Genomic DNA, 16,264 nt, shown 5'->3' with positions numbered 1-16,264 from the left:
TTCCCTCCTTACTTCATTTTTTATCACACACAGTAACAAAGGGTAGAGAAAACCTTTGGAGATTTTATGACAAAACACACAACTGTTAAATGGAAATGCTTGCTGGATGGATCCTATTTTCTCTAGAAAGAAGTATCTTTCATTTTACCTCTACCTTGAACAATTGTCTGGAGGTATTCTGATGTTGGTTTAGTCACCTGACCTAAGTCACATGATTTGTAGCACTGGTAGAGACAAAATCTAAAATTGTGGTGTTCTCCTCATTCAGGACTGTATCGATTTTTAACAGGAAAAAGTGGAAAATTATTTTGAATTAAACCAGGGATCATAAACATCAGCAAGGAGATGAAGAGGACATTCTCAATCCCCAAAACCTTTATGGTCAACTGTACATGGTCCCAATTACCTAGAGAATTCTGAAACCCACTGTCTGAATTTTTTTTTTTTTGATAATGTCTAGCATCCATTCTGATTGATTCCCATATCCATTCTAATTGGTCCATTTATTTTTAACAGCTTTAGTGAAGTAAAATTGATACATAACACACTGTTCATATTTAACTGTATATTTTTTAAAGTTTGCTCATGTGTATTCACCTGTGAAAACCATCACCACCAAGACAACAAACATATCCATCACCCCCAAAAGTTTCCTCATGCTTCTGTAATTCCTGCCTCCTGATCCTTCCCCTAGGCAACTACTGATCTGTTTTCTGTCACTATACATTAGTCTGAATTTCCTAGACTATTATATAAATGATTTGGGTCTTGCTTCTTTCACTCAGCATTATTTTATTGAGATTCTTCCATGTTGTAAAATGTACCAGTGGTTCGTTTTTTGTATTGCTGAGTAGTATTCCATTATTTGAATATACTACAGTTTGTATATTCATTTACCTGTTGATGGACAGTTGTATAAATTTTTAGGGTTATTAGAGCTATGCAGGTTTGGGCTTTAGATAGATGTACAGTTATGATTGCATTCTGTCTCTTCATTTCATTCATACTCTTCTAAGCCTAATTAGCAGTTCATCATAGTGTAAATTTTGAAAGAAGTATTTCTGTTTCACAAATGACAAAACATCAACATCTCAGGATTGGTAAGCTATTACACTTCTTTTGTCTAATTTAGGCTGGGTCTATATATTAAAGAAATTGATCATCTCCATCAGTCAGCAAAGTGTTTGATTGACCTGAGTAATCAAATTAGTGAAAATGGCTGATCTGAGAGCTCTGAGAATAAATATAGCTTTCTGCTGAGTTTCACTGATTCTTTCCCTACTTGTTCTTTTGTTTCTATTTGTTGGAGGAAATTATGTAAAACTTAAGCATTGTTAACCTTTTTTTTAATAAAAATTAATTATAGCCTTATATCTATAACAAAGAGTGGGAGACATATATCATTGGGGAAAAAACTTCCATTTTTATTTTATAATTTTAAGAAGTATTTAAAAAAACTAAGAGTGGAATTTTTTGAAATTTGAAAAATCTCTTGAAGTTATTTTTTCATTTGGTTGAAGGGTATAGGACAAAAATTGGGCAGTATACTAGTTTCATTCATTGGCACTATAGGAATATACTCATATTTCACAGGTATACCATTATTAATGCCCAATCCTGTAGTCCTTTTTCATGCAGAACTCCCACCGGAAGTACCACATGAGAAAGAAATGTAGGATGAAACCTGATTATTATAATTCACAAGACTAATTATGACTTTGAGTTTTCCTGGATAAGCTAATTCCTTCTGCACCCTGGGATCAGTAAGCCCAAAAGTAGTCTCACAAGGCTTTCACTGCATTTAACATTACATATATTTATAAATAAACCCAGAGACATTAAAGAGTACTTTGGCTCTCTGCTCTTTTCTTTGTGTTTTGTTTTTAAAGTTATAAAAAGTTTAAGTAAGAGAATGCCACAGGTGTAGTTTCACTGAAAGATAAAATTAAAAAATAAGGCACACACCAATCACGTATATTTTTTGGCACTGACTCATTTGTTTTAAATAGACTGTTTATTTTTATTGGCATCACTGATGAATAAGACTAAAGAGGGACATGGGAAAGCAAGGATTAAAGAGAACTTGAAAGAAAGGAGAACCACAAACAAGAGTTGGAAGGAAAATAGAGAAAGAGGAGGACTGCTGTAAGATAAAAGAAGGCTGGCAGGAGGGGCTCTGCTTAATTTTCCTTCTTTTAATTTTTTGTGGAGAGCTTTGTGAGTGACAGAAAATGATTAGATATTCTTGAATGATCTGAAATCTGTGTTTGATTTTTTGGTGTGACAAATCTCACTAACAGTGATTCCAGAGTTTTTTATGATGCCACTATAAACACATCCCTCCAACAGCCTTTTTTTATTCAGTCACCCATTGTACATCTATCTGAGAGGGAGTTTCTTTGTGTACTGAGTAATTTCCATGTTGTGAGGTTTCTTGTCTTCAGTTACCTCCAGTTTTATGCTTTAGTCAGAAAACTCACATAGCATTCAAAAAGGGAAACTCAAAGCAATATAGACTTCTGTGCCTTTTACAAAGAATTAGAGCTGTGTGCCCCTACCAATATAGCAATATATTATATAAGGTCAATACTCCTTTTCATACGCCTCTAATACAGATGCATTTTATGAGGTAGAACAGCAAACACTGAATCACTCTAGTAGAGATACACAAAACAAGTAATTATTGCTAGTTGCAGAAAAATAATTATGCAGTTGTGTGATGAAAACCAGTTTTTAACTGGGAGGAGAAATTCTACCAAAAAAGCATGTGGAAAGGCTAGATGTTGTGCTCTGGAAAATAAGCCATTCTATAAAATTTCCTAATGCAGCTGTATCATCCAGAAGAGGTACCACACTTTTTTTTTATAATAGCACGTTGCACACTGGATGTAATACACTATGTTCGTATACAAGGCACATATTATTACTGCTATTTTCTGTTGACTTTTCTGTAAAAGTGACCGTTTTCTCTATTATTAATTCATCTAATATTTTAGCAAGAATACCCTTTATTGTCACTTAATGCTTACCAGGTAGTCCTTGATTATGATTCAGGAGACACCTAGGATCACTTGCAGTTCTTATTTGGAGTCAGCTATTACTATCATAAATGTTACTGCATATTGTCTGTGTCTAAGATGTATAAAATAACATTTAGTTTAGGCAAAAATAGCTAACAGGGCTTTGTTTGTAACACAACATACTTTTCTTTACATTATATAGGACACCAGTGAAATGTGTACATTTTTACAGAAGGTATTTATCTCAGATATCTACAGTGAGTTCCCTCTGCTCTGACATAGACCTAGCCCCCATGGAAGCCAAGAGGATTTTGTTTCCTAACTGTTAAGCATGGCTGTTCAGGGCCCTTTAACTAAATCCACCACCATGAATGAACTTAGAGCAGAAACAGCAAGTACAGCTACATTTAGGCTTATATCAGCATTTCTGTTTAATACATTTTAAAACTATATTTTAAGTAATGTGGAGGTTATGACATGAAGTGACAAAACCCAAGCATGTGAGCTGTATGAAACTATCTTTAGCCAGGATTCCTGGGCCAACGTAATAAAGTATATGGGCTAAAGAAAGAGGCTCAGCTTTGCCTGCGAATTTTCAGGAGTGTGAAGGCTCTTTTTAAAGTCTTAATATTAAATATATCTTATCTATACACCTTAATGGCATCTGTGACCAGCAAACACGCCTGTGAAGCTTGAGGAAGTTTCCATTCTAATCCTTTCAATTGCTTCTTGCTGCTTTGTCCCCTGTCCCCAGCCCCACAGTTGCAAACTGGTCTCTATACCACTAAAAATGAACAAACCAACGAGACTTCCTTTGGGGCAATTTCTATGCTTTGGTTCAAGTGAAATGTAACTTTTCTGACCAACATATTTGGGCAAGATAGAACCCTTAAAAATACATTTTATAATATGATGACCAGTACAAACAAAGGACAAATATATCTACATCTAGCATATCTGCATACATATATCTATATTCTCTTGTAAAATATAGACCTTGCCATTGGTAATATCTTTGGGGCATTTATTAATTGTAAATCTATCTTTATCTCCTCATTTCCTAATCCATTCTAGAGCTTGATAGTATTAACAAATACATATGTTGATGTGATATATTTCACTACTGTTAATAATCAATTATTATCTACTATATTTTAAATGTTTTGGTAGACTAATAGTTTCTCTCAACAACTTTAATGATGCAGCATAAGCATAAATTCTCAAATGGTGTATATTGGGTTTTTAATAGACATTAAATATTACTAAATATTTTCCTATTTTGAAAATTATTTTATTTTAAAAGAGGTAAAGCTTTCTTTTAAAACTTGGAAAAATAAATATTTATTGCTAATCTCATATACTTATTTCAGCTTAGAATATATTAGTGATTATTCTGGTTATTTAATATTAATAATTGCTCTTTTTAAAAAGTTGATCTCTCATTTGGGGATTGGGTTTTAAATGTAATGTTAAGATTAGTATGATTAAGTACTTTGAATTCTTAAATATTCATTTTAACCACTTTTAACAAAATCTAAGTTGAATGCTTTTAAAAGTTCTTCTAAAACCATTGTCAGTTTTATTTTGTAAAATCTGCTTCAATAATTAGTCTAGCCCTGTGAATGAACTGCTTTTAATAGAGTGATGGAAAAAGGGGGGAGGGGAGATGCAGGAGGAGAAAAATGTCAAGTGAATCAATATGATTAATTAAATTAAAGGTGGATTCATAAAACTCATATTCATAGATTTATACAGTATATTCACAATGACATTTAAAACATGTTTTGAAAATCCCTAAATAAAGTCTCATGTACATGAAGACATTTTCCATCTTTAAGAAAAATTTTTAAAAACTTAACTACATAATAGAATCATACAACTTTACTGCCAACTCCTATACATTTTAATAGTTTTTGACAGAAACAGGAAAAATTTTAATATGTAAAAGTTTTAAAGGAAATTAGATGTATTTTTGCTACTTTCAAAGATGTTTATGCTTAAGCCAATAGATAATCTTGACTGCTAATGTAAAATAGGTTTCCTTGTTTTAAATGTGTATGAAGGTCATTTTTGTGTTAACCCATTAAGCTTATGACTGTGTTGTTCTTCTGTTGGATAACTACATTGTTAAACTTAGCAGGTCAAATATTTATAAAAACAAAAGTTAATTTTCACTTTTGTTTAAAAAAGTTGTGACATACCATGTAGAGGAAAGGAAATGGTTCTTAGGTTTCTGAAATTTATATATATATATATATTTAAATTCAAGTAACACAAAAATAAAATACCTGAAGCCTACTTGTAGAACTAACTTCTATCTATGAATGATAAAAATGACAACAGGGTCTTTAACATGGCACAACACTTAAAACAAGAGATTTGGAGAGAATATTCAAGTTCAGACAGTACTTAATGGTGTGAATTGTATGAAAGTCAATTTAACTTAAGAAAATGAATAGTCTTTAGGTATTAATTCTGAGTTGTTTATGATTACTTCCTCCCCAACGTCTATTAATGTTAGTGAGTTTCTCCCCCAATACTGTGTTTCAAATTAGTATAAAGTTTTCTATTTCTGCTTTCGTGAGGGGTATATTATATCACTTTCACAAAAATCCAGTCATAGCTTAAGATATTTTAACAAACGACAATTTTTTTCCCTGTAAAAAAGGTTCCAAGATAAAGATTTTACATCACAGAGAAAATGGAAGAAAATTGAGAGAATACTTTATTTCCTTTAGTAGCCTGCTATTGATAATGAAAAACAAGACAACAAATGTAATTGATAAAACAAACCCCAGAGGCATTTTCAAGGATCTCTAACAGGGGAATATTCATAGTTGTAAATAGCTCAATTTTATCTCTAGAACCTAAAATATGTATCCCTGCTCCCCCCAACCCAATCTTGCATCCAATTTTAATACTTCAGCCTTATCAAAGTAAACAAGCTATTGTAAGAATAGAAAATCCAGCTAGGTTGGAGGGCTGCTGCCACTTCCCTCTTTTCCTAGCACAGTTTGGTGCCAATAGCTTTTGGAAAGGGGAAGAAAGAAAGGTCTGCTACTGTGCTGTGTGGAAGTAAAGGGGCAGAGGGGCATCACTTCAATCTCTTGGCTCTGGTCCTTTCTCACTCTCGCATCCCCAGAGAAAAGAGATGCTCTTCATTCACAAAACAAAACAAGAAAATCTCTATAATTATTTTTGGCTCAGCTCCATTGAAATTCATTCTCCTGGAAGCATCTCTGTTTTAGATTAAAACAATGCTTAGAATATTCATTCTCTTCTCTCTCTCTCTTTCTCACTCACCACTCCTGCCTAGCACCCACCCCCGAGCACCACTCCCTGGACCCCCCTTCCCACCATTTTTCTCTTGCTTTCTTATATCTCAGTCTTGGTTTCTCTTGCTCTCTGTCCCTGCCTCTGGTTGAATTTTTTTCTCAGTCATGCCAAAGTTATATCTCAGAAGTTTTTAACATCAGTGCCTACAAGTGCCTACTCAAGGTCGTCATGTCTAATGTCAGTTGTTCAAGTCTCATACCTTCTTCCAACCTGGAAATTTCCCCAACCCTATATCCCCAGTCATATCTTATGGTTGTTGATTTGTGATCTGATGTTTCAAGCCAAAAAACAGATCGCTTCTAGTCTTACCTTGTTCAGTAAAATTGGGAACAAAATTTACTTTCTCTTTCCTCCAGCCTTCTCTTCAATACCCAATCCTCAAAAGATGGACAAAATCTTCATTGCCCATAGGACATGGTAGTTACTGAATTCCAGTGGTAAAGCATGGAAAATTATTATTTTAAAAATCCATTAGTTAGTTACTGACAAAATTTAGTGCCCCAAACCATATAACTATTAAAAATATTTTTTTCTATCACTAACTTTAACTTTTATTTTATTTTCCTTAAGGACAAAACATTTTTACCATTTTCCTTTTTGTTAAGGCACACATACACACACAAAAAATTCAACAAATGGAAGGTAGGAACCTGCTCCAAATAGTTTGTGTGTACATATTAATAAAAGCTATTAATGTGCTGTGAAACATGGGATTCTCTTTCCTGAAACAGTGGATTCATTTGGGCTACTACTACAAGGCAAGAATTATATTTGTGATGTTTTACATTTTGTGGAATTCCAATTTCTTATACCTTTTCATTCTTGGTGACAAAAATTTTTGATAAACCTTTCATAGACAGAGGTAGATCTGATACCTACTTTCATTAGCATTAATGTGTCTTTCTATTTCTCACTTTCTAATTTGAATAATTAATTTGTGCTTGTTTCAAATTCTTGGTTGTTAGCAAAGGCATCCAACCTTAGTACCTATCACCCGTGGAGTGTGCATCATATTTAGGGGTGCATTTCTGCTCCTTTGAACGCTGAATGTTTTGTGTGGATACTGTAATCACATATAACTAAGTCCTAGCCTTCCTGCACTATCTTGACAAACAAAACAAAATCCGGACAGTTGCCCAGATGTGAAATGTCTCTGGGATTTCCTACCTGACCAATAACAGAACAGCAATCTTGTAAGCATTTATTTAAGAGTTTGGGAATCTATTTCTAAGACCTCACAAGAACCCTGATTACTGAACTCTATTTGGTTTACCGAATAAAGAGAGGGAAAAAAAAAAAAAAAAAAAAAGGAAAACCACACACACTGCCATTAATTACACTGTAAACATTTAATAAATATTCTTTCTTTCTATCCTTTGCCCTTTGCAAAAGGAAAGGTGGTAATTTACATGTACTATGCCTCTTTCCTCTCATTGTTCTATTTCTTTTCTTTCTGGCTTTCTTTTACTTCTGTAGAAAAGAGGTGGACATGTTTGAGAAGATAGAAATGTTTACCTAGTACATTTTTTTTCCTCATATAAAGAAACAGCCTAGGCACTTTCTACTTTGTCTTATGACCTTTGTTAAACCTCTGATTCTGGAAGCTGCATTTTAATTACAAAGTATTGTAAAGGGAATATAGTAAGTATACACAGCCCTTGATTCTTAGCCAAATGAGAGAAAATTTAACAGCAATGTATGGTTGCAGGAATGGTTATGTTTGGGATCCATATGCATGTTCAACTCACACATTCAAGCAGTGCAATAAAGCAGGGAAAAAACAGCTGATACACAAAAGGGACCGTCTAGACAGTACCCCATCAGTCTGGCTAAATTTGGTGCTGGCATTCCCAATGGGATTGTAATATAATTGTTCTGGTGTCTGCGTTCATTCCCCCTGTCAAACACCATTCCAAATATACATCCTTCTCCCCCCAACGCTATTTCTTCCATAAATATGAAGCCCAAACTCTGCCATGCTAGAAAGAGTGTTAGATGGCCCAACCTTAAGAAAACATTATAATTAAGCAAAATCATGTTATTTAATTCCTTTAAAAAAATCCTCCTGTTACTTCCTAACTCCAAATAGAATTAATTTCAGGCCAATTTAAATAATTTAAATTAGAACATGGAAAAATTTTAATGCAAATAACGTTGAAATATTGAACATTTTAGATGAAAGCAAATAGGCCTTTTTACCCCTTTATATTTATTAATCTCTGTTAGAAAATTTAACAGAAATCAGAGATGTGAAAGTGTAATGATGGACATGGATCATAAATTCTAATGAAGAAAAAGCTAATGAAAACAATGTTAAGTGAAAGCACTGAAAAATGCAAATTGTGTATTTTTTTTCTTTCTTGGGTTTAAAAGCCATAATGTTTTTTTCTCTCTAAACATCTTTTGAAAGTTAAATTTCTGTTAATTTATATAGGAATTATTTAATATATTTGGTTTTTTAACAAGAGAAACCAGAAATATTTATACACTGATTTGTAGTAACTATCAATTAATATTTTTAGAAATGTTCTGGTTTAAGACATTAGGAAAATGAAAAGCACTACTTACAGAATAAAATAAATGGAAAAGCCCAACATTAAAATGAATAATGCACAGATTATTGACAAAAATGCTTATAATCTAAAAACTTTCAAACACTGAAATGAAAGCTGTCAGAATCCTTTTTTTTTTTTTAAGGAAAATGCAGATTTTAGGATTGCCATGTAATATATCAACCAGATATACTTATTTTATTTTATGTTCTAAAGTGTCACCTCTGGGTATTGTTTAGATATTAAAATTGACCAGGAAAACTTTTTTTAAAACCTTTTATTCTTTTAACTCCAGGAAAAATTATCTTGGGAAAGAGGTTGGGATATTTGTTTTGTTTTGTTTTATTAATTGTGGGCCTATATTTGTACTACTGTTTTGGAGGTTAATAATCCTTTTCCTGATCCTGTATACAGAAATTTGTCTCCCATCTCAGCGATTACAATCCCAAATGAGTGAAGAATGTCTCCCCACCCCCACCAGGGACCACTCTAACTACAGCAAATTCAAAGAAAATACTTCAGGCACTAGATCCTGGCTTTATCCAACTTCAGGAGGCTGAGGCCAGCCCACCAACCAAAACAGGGCACACTAGTAATGGCTTTTGCAGGAAGCAGCAAGACACAGGGCCTCAACTCGCACAAAGACAGAGCACAAATGCACAGAAAATCATCACCAAAGGGATCAGGAAATATTCAGATACATTTTACAGATGTCTTAAAACTCTCAGGTGGAAATGAAATATTGAAGATTATAAATGTCTTAAAATTCTCACGTGGAAAAATGAGATTAAGAGATTGTAGCCTTACATTTGTAATTTTTAAAAATAGTGATTTCATATTTTTTCCTTCTTTGTATGAAATTATTCTTCTGACTTTGCACATGGGTACAAGAATTTAAAAAGACAACATATTAATATTTGAGCAGCGTCTGCCTGAAGCTGGGTGGTTTGCTCGTGATTGTTTTTTATTCACTTTATTTTATATTTTTACAATATATACTGGTAGAAAGTGAAAGAAAGGCACGCTGTAGGCCTCTTAGAGATGAAACAGCAAAATCTGAGTTTTATACTTGGTTTTCAAACTATCGAAGAACATCCTATGAGACCTCTTAGGTCTTAACTGGATTAAAATGAATATATTTGTGCTCTGGCTCTTTTCAGCTAACTCATGTGCATGTGAATTGAGAGTGTGCGAGGGAACGGTGAGAGCAAGTGTATGTGACACTGGGGGAGGCTGCGGGCTCGGGCTGAGGGTGACTGTGTGAAGGAGCATGCAGGATGGTGTGGGCTGCCTCCAAAGAGGGAGAGAAATGAAAATTAGCAGGCCTTGGGCTCTGGTGCGTTTTGTCTTGACGGGAGCCAGAAGAGAAGCTTAGTTAGGAGACGAGGAGGGAGGAGAAGGGTGGGGGAAAAGAGAGGGTGGAGAAGGGGGTGTGGCGTGTGTGTGTGTGTGTGTGTGTAAGCGCTGAGGTTTCAGTTATGCTGAGCTCTGGGTTTTTGTTTTGTCGGTTCCTAGCCTAAACAGACTGGAATTTCAGGTTCAGGTTGGAGTGCATGCATGCAGAGGGATGGTCGTTCGAGTTTCTTTTTCTGGCCCTTCACCATGGTTGCTGCTCCGAATGTTACTGCTGCTACAGGGGGGGTGTTGGGGGATGGGGGTCTGTCTGCAGCTGCCCCTCTCACACTTGAATAAAAGAACTTTTTTTTCAGGGGTAGGGGAGCTGTGAATACCTTTCCCAATAAGAGATGAGGCATATTGAAAACTATATTAAATTACCCTGATTAACAATTTAGCCACGAACAGGGGAGCTTTGGGAGATCTCTATAGGCAGGACTGGGGGCTATTCATGCCAGCAGCTAAGAGGTCGAAAGGTTTCTGAAGTTCACAGGCTCAGAGCCTTTGTTATGCTAACAGACAATCTCAAATCAGCTGCCTAGTGGAGTGTGAAATATAAATGATTCCTTGAGAACTTCCAATAAGTTGTCACTCTTGCTCTCCAAATACCAGGACAGGCTGCTAATTTCTAGCAGTCCCTTTTGCAACATCGCTAGCCCTAAATCAATGCCTTTGTAGTTCAAATATTCTTTTCAAGGGAGCTGTCCTATCATCATAGCCCAAATGCATCTTGGTTTTGACTATTAAATGAAAATCAGGGCTCAGCAGTGCTTGACTTTTCCAAGCGGCCCGATGTTTGGGAAGGGTGGTGGCAGCTCTCCTGCACAAGTTAGCACCCACTGCAGGAGGGCCAGGGCATTAATAGCAGCCAAGACCCCAGGAGTTACCCCAGCTCGAATCCCCACTCTCTATCAGGAACAATGCTCCGGGAGAGATTTACGTGGCTTCCCTCAGGCTGGACTACCTTCTTCTTACAACCACACCAACGTTTCTCTGATTTATGAACCCTAGAGTGTTCAAGAGGACAGCCAGCTGACCTGCCAGCATCTGACTGGTCACTTGAAAGCATCAACTTTGGAGAGGGATGTATTCATTCATCAGGGCAGGAGAGGCCAAGGGGAAGAGGGCAAGGTGTGTGTCCAGGCCATGCCCCTAGTATCGGATGCCTGTGGACATTATTTTATCATTTGCCCATAAGAAGGATATAAACATGGCTTATGATCTTGGGTATGACCTTTGAGCATGTCCAGATGGATAGAGAAAAGGTCCAGGCTCTCGGAGTCTGAATTACAAAGCTTTTTAAATAAGGAAAACCACTCCCCATCCTAAACCCCAGACAAGTTGGGGGGAGTGAGACTAAGAATCTATCTGGGAGAGTGTGCGCAAATCAAACATTCTAGTAAGAAAGGACAAAGCTAATTTATGTGAATAAGAAAACACAAAAAAGAGAGGACAGAGACCAAAGGAAATTAGAAATCCATCTGTATCAGTCTTCACAAAGGAAGGGCTAAAACCTTTACAGGAATAACTTGGGTCCTAAAAATTTTGATATTTCTGATTCCATGTCCTCAACTTCTTTACTGAAATACAAAAAAGTCCATGATATCACAGAAGTCTCTGCTTTTTCCAAACAGAGCAGGTTTGATTTCTGGCAAGGAATGGAAAAAAAAAAAAATCAAATGGACTGTATTTCTTGCTATATTCTTAGAGTAAATTTATAAGCGTATAAATACATAGAAGCAATGTATTTTAATACACCCTTAAGTAACTTTATAAAGCTTGATGATACAGCTATACAGAAAAACAAGGGCCTCGATTACCTTTCGTCTTCTTCCTCTCACTACAATGATTTACAAGTATTACTAACCACAATGATTTTAAAATATTACCTCAGAAATGGCTGGGGAGTTCATTTTGATTGGTATAGAAACTGATTTAAGTAAATACTTTTTTCTGCCTTAGGTATACTAAGACTTACAACTATATATTAAAAAATTAATTATAAATAAGAATGGTGGTATAATGTGCACCAGTTTTGAAATCATCTAGCTTACATGTTTAAATCTTGTTTTTTCTTAAAGCCAGGATACAACGTACAATGGTAGAGGACTCTGGGATTCAACTCAGAGAATTTAGCCGTCAGAACAGGAGAGCGTTTAGGATTCAGATCCTTATTTGTTTCAGATCCTTATTTGTTTCGCCCAGTAAAACAATCTGCAAGTCGTATTGACTAGAAAAATTAACTCAGATTACTGACACAAAAGGAGTAAAAGTTTGTGGTTTCTTCTGTCAAATACCAGAGTTAGACAATAGTTCGTTATTGATCCACTCACACCCTTTTCGGAGGGACTTAGGATCGTGGTTACCCTTATTTCAGAGATAGCAGAATGGTTGGCTTCAGATGCACATCTCATTAGACAAATATGAAGGCAACACTGATAGCTAAAAGTTCAACGGATGCGACACAACTTGCTTAAATTTAACTCTTCACCCCCTTTCCTTTTTTAAACATTTAATTAATGTTAAACCGTAAGTATCTGCATGTTATTGACACATGCTGGACGTTCAAAGGAGAAACACCTTCCCCGTGCTTCCCAATACTTATTTTACCACTTCCAAGTGTCCTCTCTCTTTCTCGTCTTTAACACATCAAAACAGGGAAGAAAGCGCTTTTGTGTTATAACTACAGAGAAAACATTGGAGAATGTGTCAATGCTGTGAATACCAGCACCAGTTTGGGGGCTGGTTTGTTATTCCCCCTGCCGGGGTATTTCTTTTCCCTTTGCTTTTGAGTCTTTAAACTCTGGCCACTTTGAGAAAAGCAATGGTTGAAATGAAAAGTTAGGACAAATTGCGTGAAACCTGTGTGTTGCCAGAATATGAACATGATGAAAGCGGTGTTGGGACATTACAGAGCCGGAGCAGCTCTCCACACACACACAGAAAATTAAAATAAAATAAAAAATAAAAGCTGGTCTTTTAAATTCATCCTTAACTACTTCAGATCTAAGAGAAAGGGAATTCGTGTTTAAAAAAACAAGTTTCTAGGGTTGTCATTGCTGCATAGTGAGGGTGTTTGTGTATGTGCATGTGAGTGTTTGTGTAGGGAGAAAAGAATGGGGAGGAGAAGGGCAGATAACTTTACTGACATATTAATTCTTTAGATAGCAGTAAATGAATGGTCCAAATAGACATTTGTTTCCCTTAATAGGTTTTGTACAGGTCTCTTAAAAGCTGTGGCATATGTTTCATTTATATGTATATTTATTTAGAAGGATAGAGAATAATAGGTTTAGTTTGTCTATAGTCGCAGTTATTATTTAAAGTCCAAAGAGGTTACAACTTTTTTCTACTCCAAACACTGATACAAAGGTCCCTTGTACATGCCTCCTGCATTATGTTGAAGGCCAATTAAAAATGAAGATAATATTCTAACTATCGAGCCTTGGGATGAGGAAGAAGGAGGCTAAAAGGCAAAATGACTCCAAGATGGCTGCCTCTGCCTTCTTCCCCTCCCCGCTGCCTGTTTTCCACATAGAAATTCATGTAATATTTTGTTTACAAATCACACTGTAGGTCATCTGTGAATGAGGCAGTCTCTGAGGCACCAGCATCCACCTAGAATACCCTCATGATGCCGTCGAGGTATGGAGAGAGATTAAAATGCAAACATTCAAATGTATTTAGATGTGTACATAGTGATTGGACTCACACACATACACACTTGAATGTGTGAACAACACACACGGCTGCAAAAGGAATAAAAGGCTGAAATCCTTCTTAATTCTTAGGACAGAAGGGCAAAGGAGGACGCCAGGCCGCCACCTTCCTCCCTCAAAGGTCCAAAAATGCACTGTTCATGGTCTGGATTCGATTTTTTAAAAAAGATATATCTTACTGATGACTCTCTCATTAGGCAGACTTCTGAAGTCTGGGGAGACAAGATTTCCATAAATTATCTCTCTAACTCATCTCATGCTGGTGCAAAATGCAAAGCTAAAATTGTTGTTTATTTTAAAAATTTTTTTGCATTAAAAAAAAAAAGTGTACCACGCTCACCAGCTTCCTGACTGACATGTTAAAGGATTAAGAGCACTAGTAATTACTGCTATTAATTATAATAAATATACTCAATCATAAAATCCCACCCATAAAGCTAAACTAAAAATAATGTCAAGAATAAATAAAAGTATATTTGGGGTTTTCTAACAGATTTATAGCGGGTTACTGTGTAGACTGAAGTGCACTAGGCATAGAACAAAGCAAGTGGTTTAGTTCCTATAGGAAATATATTAAAAAGAAAAAAACCCACAACCCTTTATCTAAAAGCCATCAGGGACAAGTACTCAATACGAGTTAACAAGCAGGAACTGATAAGATAACATTTATAGGAGGTCAGAAGTCAAATGCCAGTCAAAGGCTTTTAACCTCTTGGGTCATAAACAGGAAGAGTTAAAAGCAAGAGGTAGTTATTTATCGGATTTTAAGGGTACCTTATCATTGCCAGAGAATCACTGATGATGAAACTAATTAGGATTTATAGAAAAAGAACTTTGTAGCTCTTCAAAGAAAATTAACCTACCATAATTCTTCAGTTGGTAGGGAGAAAAACAAACAAACAAAAGAATCCCTTCTTTTTTGGGGGAAAATAAATCTAGCAATTTAAACAGATTTAGTAACAAAATCTCTCTCAGAAACAATAATTTGTAGCTAATGTACATATTGATTAATATATGGTGAATAATATACCTTATAAATTCTGTATTAACAATCTAACCACAAAAATAAGCATTGCATAATTTCCAAGTTTTGATCTTTTTCTTTTACTTCCCTTTCAGACCTCCTAAATTAGACAGAATATAACTCCGATATCACAATCCTTCTTGTCTCAGAATGCCATCATTTATAAATTGAAAAAAATATGTATTCTAATAGCAATTATTTTAAAACATCAAAACTACTTGATTAAATTTTTATCTTAATCTATTCCTGAGAAACAGATGTCTCTTTATTTGCTGTCAGAATATTTTCCTTTGTTTTGATTTTTGTCCTTTTTTGTCTTTTCTTAGGCTTATATTCCAAACTTCCAAACAGTTCCTGGTCCTAGAGTCCATGCTGGCTTATATTTTCAAAGCATACCACCCCCCCTTTTTTTCTCTATTGCAATAAAAGAAAGCAGATCTAGATATTTCTTTCTAGAGAGAGATAGAGGGATTGTTGTTAGGCCTGCTAAGGCCCACTGTTTCTTTAAACAGAGTCCACAATACACTAGGCGAACATTGTGGATTTAAAATGCTTTTAAATATTTATCAGAAGTATTTTATCATCATATTCAAATGACACCTGGAGTGCACTCACCTTTATTGACAATCTCTGTTCTGAAAGTCCATTTGCTTCCTTAAAGCCCCCCAAGCAGAACAAGGACTACCCGTTTTCATTCAGTTAATGTTTAGTAAAAAACCAAGCAACCTTAATCAGCATGCTGATTGCATCGTCAACTAACAAATAATTTACTACTCTGAGCATTGCATTCCATTAAAAGCTCATTAAATTTTCTGTTCTCCAATGGGAGGTTTAGCTTTTGAACTGCATGCTTTTGCTTCGAATGATCATTCATTCAATTTTTGCAAAATGTTGTGGTTTTTTTTCCCTAAAGTATAGGTGAGCATTTCAATACCTATAGACTGCAGACCCATGGAAACACAGCCCAAGGCTTGAGTATGTTCCATTTGATTTACAAACTCTGTTTCATAAAAATTCAACATAATCTCTTGCACTTTTAGGAAATCCTGAAATCAGTGGGTGTATCTGTGGTGATGTGTGACCCAAACGTAGCCCCAGAAATATTAATACAGAATATAAAATATCAAATCCCTTTTAGAAGCCTAAATTTTCCATTTCTACGTATTATAGTTATTGCTATTTTTATTATTTTTATCCTTATAAATATCTGTTTTCTAC

At 35.2% G+C, this 16,264-nt stretch overlaps 1 long non-coding RNA gene across 1 annotated transcript in view; it reads right to left on the bottom strand.

Annotated features, from left to right (window-relative positions):
* The window catches only part of LOC112392564 (uncharacterized), a 39,025-nt gene extending 23,299 nt beyond the window's left edge, over positions 1-15,726 (bottom strand). Inside the window, exon 1 of the long non-coding RNA XR_003001713.1 lies at positions 15,662-15,726. This is a non-coding gene — a long non-coding RNA (uncharacterized LOC112392564). The remainder of the gene's footprint in view (positions 1-15,661) is intronic.
* Positions 15,727-16,264: the final 538 nt, after the last annotated feature.

This window comes from Neophocaena asiaeorientalis, unplaced genomic scaffold, assembly GCF_003031525.2.
Source record: "Neophocaena asiaeorientalis asiaeorientalis breed wild unplaced genomic scaffold, Neophocaena_asiaeorientalis_V1.1 scaffold184, whole genome shotgun sequence".
Lineage (NCBI taxonomy): Eukaryota > Metazoa > Chordata > Mammalia > Artiodactyla > Phocoenidae > Neophocaena > Neophocaena asiaeorientalis.
Note: the sequence above shows the minus strand (reverse complement) of the source record. Positions and strands in the feature narration are given on the sequence as shown.